Source organism: Pteropus medius, unplaced genomic scaffold (genome assembly GCF_902729225.1).
Source record: "Pteropus medius unplaced genomic scaffold, Ma_sr-lr_union100, whole genome shotgun sequence".
NCBI classification, from domain to species: domain Eukaryota; kingdom Metazoa; phylum Chordata; class Mammalia; order Chiroptera; family Pteropodidae; genus Pteropus; species Pteropus medius.
Genome location: NW_024349800.1, coordinates 67,627,806 through 67,634,008, shown reverse-complemented (window position 1 = coordinate 67,634,008; position 6,203 = coordinate 67,627,806).

Below are 6,203 nucleotides of genomic sequence, written 5' to 3'. Positions count from 1 at the left end.
TCACTGCTCTTGTTTGGTCACAGGCTTCTGGGGGGTGGATTTCATTTCATTTTATTTTTATATTAAAGAAATAGAAGTAGATGTATTTTTAAAGATTCTTTAAAATTTTCTGGAGGTGAGGAGCTAGCATCAGTCACCCCAAGAACTCTGAGGGGCTCGTGGGAACTGTGCCACTCTGGCATCCAGTGGTAAGTTCCTGGCCTCAAAGGACCAAATGAATTGGCCCCTTTGAGATGCTCAGGGAAGTGAATCTTCATGTGAACTAACAGGCAAATCAAAGACAAAGGGAGCAACAGCTGTTGCTGTATTCGAGTGCTATAACCAGGGCATGAAGAAATGGATACTGCTTCTTCTTGGGCCCCCCACCGGGGCTGGGAAAACCCAGGTAGACAGTCATTTCTCATTCCCAGCACTGTCTTAGGACTTTGGAGTTTCTTCTCAGGTTTCTCTACCCTTCAATTTCTCAGTTTTTCCAGAAACATAGCACCAGTAGGAAAACTTCCATAGAGAGAAAGCTGACACTGTCCCCAGGCCCTCCAAACAGCCTTTCTGAAGGATCCCAGTAGCCCTGTCCTTGCAAGCCATCGATGTGCCTGGCCTTCACTCTAGCTAAAGGCCTGGACCTTTCCCAGTCTTTTCTCTGGGACACCTGTTCCTTCCCCAGTCCCATTGTCCTCACCTTGCTTGGGCCTGTCTGGTTGTGCTTAGACTACCAGGGGCAGGGTCCAAGCAGATCAACCTAGCCCAGTCCAGGCAGGCAGCCACTCAGGAGAAAGACTGCCCTTAAAGAATAGGCTGGAGTAGTATGATGTGGCTGGGCAGAATCTGAGGGGCTGGTTACATGTTATCAAGGCTGGAGGTGTGAGGGAGAAGGCACTTGCACAGCAGCCCCCAGCAATGGTTCTGTGACCTGAAAAATTTGTCATTGGATGTTCTACTGGTACCCTAGCTAGAAAATTAAAATTGTCCACCCAGGTACCCAGACATCCTCAGTTTGGAGTCTGAGTTTTGGTTCCTCCGCTTTGAGTTTTGCTCACTTAATCATACATTCATTTATGTATTTATTCACCAACCATATCAGTATGTAGTCTATGTCAGGCCCACTGATGACAAAGACCAAGATGATGTCCTCAAGAACTCATAGTTGTGACCAGTTTGATGGCAACTACGATCGAGTTTGAGCACTGTGCTTAGAACATGGATGAAGAAGCCACCTAGAGAGGTCAGGGAAGGCTCTCACAGAGGAGGTAATGTTTGAAATGAGTTTTAAAGAGTAGGTGAACCTTCGCAAAGCAGATAGAGATGAGGAAAGGACACTCCATTGTCTGTCCTTTTTCCTTTTCCCTTTTCCTGTCCTTTCTCTTTCTGTATCTCTATCTGCCAGCTCAGCAAGAGACGTGTTTATAAAGAAGCCCCAGTGTTTACTCAACTATTTCCAGGAGAATTGGATGGCTCCTTCCCATTAGCTTCTTCTGAAAGGTCTATTCCTTCATGCACTTACTTTCCCTGCATATAATATATTGACCTCAACCATTATGATCCCACTGTTGAGTGCCCAGCATCTCTAATGACCCCAACACACACATTCATGCCTTTAGTCACCAGCATAGAATTCTCCAGGCTGGCCTTTGGACACCTCAAGATTTTTTGCTTTAGTTTCTCATATCAATATCAGGGGAAGTCTTTCTTCCAATTTTTTTCTTGCTCCATCTGGAAAAGATAGTATAGGGGTGGGGGCAGATGCCAGGCTTACTATATTAGCAGTAGGTATAGCACAATGATGGTATATTATGGATCCCATAATTTCCCACAATCTCAGTGGTTTAACCCAATCAAAGTTTGTTTCTCACCCACCTACTCTTCCAGTGAAGGTGTCTGATTAGAGACTCTCTTCTACACGATTGTCAGGGGCTCAGATTCTTTCCACCTGGTGACTGTCATCCGTATCTAGCCAGTGGAAAGGAAAAAGAAAACACAAAGAAAGTACATGCACTCTTAAATGCTCTGGCCCAGAAGTGATATGCGTCATTTTCACTCACATTTTGTGGATGTCAACATGTCATATGGCACCACCTAGATGAAGGGGGACTGGAAAATGCAGTCCTTAGCCAGCTCCATGCAAGAGCAAGCACTCAATTTAGAAGACAACTAGCTATCTCTGCCTAACGGCAGAAGCCGGTCATCCCAGAAAGTAGGCCTTGGGGTGGAGAGTCAGGGCTTAGGCCACCTCTGTTCCTTTCTCCTTAGATACAAGACCCTTTCCCTCCTCTCTCAGACTTTCTGGGGGCATAGATTGATTTGCAGGGGTGCAGAGGTTGATGTGCTGGAGAAGAGGTAAGGTAGAGAAGAACTGTTTCTGGATAGGAAGAGAAAAATATTCTTTAGGCCCAGGACATCTATAGAGGCTACAAAAATCATGGAAGTTGGGTTATGGGACTTTCCAAATTGGTCCAGAATCTCCAGGGACATGTGTGTATATATTGGTCGGGGAAGGTGTTGCTCATGGCCCCTTTGAGGATTCACTCAGGGAGATGAATCCTCATTTGGGCTAGCAGGCAAATCAAAGACACCTCCAGGAACCAGTCAAACTCTCTGGCTTTGTCAATTTGTTGACTGCTGAGTTTCCCTGGGGAGGGAGTGGAGGCCCAAGTGAGTGTGTTCAGAGTGGGGCAGATGATGGCTCTTTGGAGAAGGAGCCAGTTACAGTCTAGCTGCTCATCCAGCCGCCTCAGATTTGGTTAGATTACCAAGGCTACTGTTTTCCATAATTGTTTAGTCAATGTCCTCATGAAATTAGGAAGAAAGACATTGGGAGATGTACAAGGATAGCTCTTTGTAATGATAATGATGGGACAATGATAATAATAGCCAGCATTTACTGAATGTTTGCTATGTGCCAGATCCTGTGCTAAACACCTGATGCGTATTATCTCCTGTAAGCATGAAGTAGACATTGTTATTATCCCTATATTATGAATTAAGAAACAAAGGCCAAGGGAAGTGAAATAAGCTTCCTAAAACTACACAACTACTAAATGGTAGAGTTGGACTTTGAATTCATGCTATCTGATTTTAAAAGCTGCTTTTTAAAATCAGAGAATACTCCTAGCTATGACCTCATAGGGTCTGCCACCTAGCTCTGTGGATCTTTCTATTCTCCACTGGGCCTCTAATGTTGGAGGGGCAGGGTAGGAGGGGCAGAGAAGGCTGGGCACATCCCTCAGAGAGTCACATGACCAGAGGCTCAGACCATGCAGTTTCCAGAACCTGTGATAAGTGCATCATGAGTGGGAGGAGGCCACCTCGCCCACCCTTGTTCCATGTGTATGGTTTCTGGGAGGCTCTCCCATTCCATAAAAGCTATCACCCCAGGACACCCCCATGTCTCATCAATGTGGGTGGGTGGCCCTGAGAGGCACATGCCACTCATTCCCTACCTCCTCTGCACTGGCCTAGGCTTCCTGTTCCTTGGAAATCTTGTGCCAGCAGGGAGCAAGCTCCATACTTGTCTTAAAATAGGCCCACCCAGAGAACATGGAGGACAGTGCTCTGGAGATAAGCATCCCAGACTGTCCAGGCAGGAGGTTTTATTATTTATTAGATGAGTCCTCTGAGAAGGGGAGGACATGAACTGGTCTTTGGTCCTTCACATCTTAGCTCTTGCCAGCTGGACAGGTGGACATAATAGAATATCTCCTCTGCCTAAGCCCTGAGTCCCAGAAGTTCTTCACTCTTCATACAAGGAGGGAGCTAAGAATCTTCTTCGAATAATTCCTTCTAATTATACCATGTAGTAGTGGAGAGACCACTGAAGTTAGAATCAAAGTACCTGGAGGTACGAATTCCAGCTTCACCACTTACATAGCTATGTGATCTTGGGCAAGCCAACCTGTTTCCTCATATGCGAATGGGTGTATCTGTCTCACATGTTGTTGCAAGATTAAATGGGACAATATAGGTAAACACACTGGAAAATGTGGTTGGCATATTGTGGCATCTCAATAAATGTTGCATTTGCAGCAAGGGGGCCAGATCCTTTACTTTCATATCAACTTTACCAGAAAAATGATCTGAGAGAGGGAAATTTGGATAAATCCTCAGTTCTTAGGAAATCTGATATTTCTCTGCATAAACTTCTCTCTTAGTCTTACAGCAATGGACTGATCTTCCACGGAGGTGATACTGCCACCTGGGGCAGACAGACGTCCCTTATTGGTAGTTTCTCTAAGTCATGGAACTTCACTGAGTTGAGTTCACCCTGCTTTCTCTTGTCATTGATGGGACCAGGATGGCTACCTGTCCCTGGCCCTGCTCTGGTGGTCTGACAGCTCAGTCAATGGAGCTGACATTCAGGGCTGTGAGGGAGTACACATTCTTGCACTCATGGAGTCCTCAGTCCATAGCCATGTGCTTCCTGCTCTGTCTCATCAATGAAATGCCATGTTGCCAAATCTGGCGAACACATTTTAGTCCCCATTTTACTAGAACTCTCTGTAGCATTTAACTGTTGATTATTCCCTACTTTGTGAAATTGCTATGGCTTCTGTGGCATCAAATTCTTCCAGTTCCCCTTTTGGTCCTCTGGTTGGTCCTTTTGTCTTCCATGAGCTCTATACATGGTATTCCCCAGGAGACTACCCTCAGCTCTCCTCTTATGGTAAATGCTAACCCTGGCCATTTCATCCATTCCTGACATTTACAACTAACATCTGTGAAGCCAGCAGGAATTTGCTTCACGTCACTAAGGTACAAGAAATGTCAACTTTCTTTTTTAAAAGCAAATTAAGTCTGACTTTGAATTGCAGCAACCTGGCTAGAAAATATCCCTCATCATGTTCTCCCCCAGGAAGTGCAGCCTTGGGAGCGCTTGCCCACTGCTCTCCAGGCTGGTTAGACAGACTTCATAGGCCCCATCAGAGCATTTTATAGGCAAAGGAAGTAGCTCACAAACCTGCTGCTCTTGGTGTCCCTGTCTCAGGAATCCTACTCTCCTGGGCCAGGCTCAGGATTCTCCTCTTTCCTCAATCCCCTAAGCCCTTCTCCTTGAAGAGAGCTCAGGCCCATCTCTCTTATGAACATGGCACAAAGGCCTGCAAATGCTCTTTTGGGTTTAAGCCATTCCTTTCTGATGAGATCATGGCAGAAATCGAGATGAACATAGATTTCAATAATTGTGTACATATTTTCATGTAACCTAAGTTTTTATTCCTCTAAGATAAAGTACTATAGGTGGAATTGTTTGGTCATATGGTAATCATATGTTTAACCTTATAAGAAACCGGCAGAGTGTTTTCAGAGTGGTTATACCATTTTGCATTCACACCAGTAATATAAGAGTTCCAATTACTCCACATCCTCATCAGTAATTGGTATCGCCAGTATTTTTTATTGTAGCCATTCTAATAGATGTATAGGGTATCTCACTGTGGTATTAATTTGCATTTCTCTAATGATGTGATGTTGAGCATCTTTTTATGTGTTTATTGGCCATCTGTATATCCTCTTGGTGACGTGTCTGTTTAAATCTTTTGTTTTGTTGGGTTGCTTGTTTCTTATTAATGAGTTTTGAGAGTTCTTTATATATTCTAGATACTAGTCTTTGTTAGATATGTGATTTGTAAGTATTTTCTCCCTGTGTGTCTTGTCTTTTCATTCTCTTAATTGTATCCATACAGAGCAAAATTTTTATCGATTTTTTTCTTTTAGAATTGTGCTAAGAACTTTTTGCCAAATACACATTCTCGAAGATTTTCTCTTATGTTTTCTCTTAAGGATTTTATTGTTTTACGTTTTACATTTGGACCTATGATCCATTTTGAGTTAATTTATGGGTACTATTGAGGTAGAGATAGAGGTTTATTTTTTATTTGTTTTCAAATGGATGCCCAATTGTTCTAGAACCATTTATTGAAAAGACTGTGCTTTCCCATCTAATGCCTTTGAATTTCGTCAAAAATCAATTGAGCATATTTTTGTGGGTATATTTCTAGACACTTTATGCTGTTCCATTCATCTATGTGTCCATCATTTCACCAATGCTACCCTGTCTTAATTACTGTAGATTTATAGTAAGTCTTAAAGTTTGGTAGGGTGAGTCCTTCAAATTTGTTCTTTCTCAAACTTATTGTGGCTATTCTAGTTCCTTACATTTCCATATAAGTTTTAGAACCAGCTTGTCTATATCTACAAAGAATCCTGTTGGA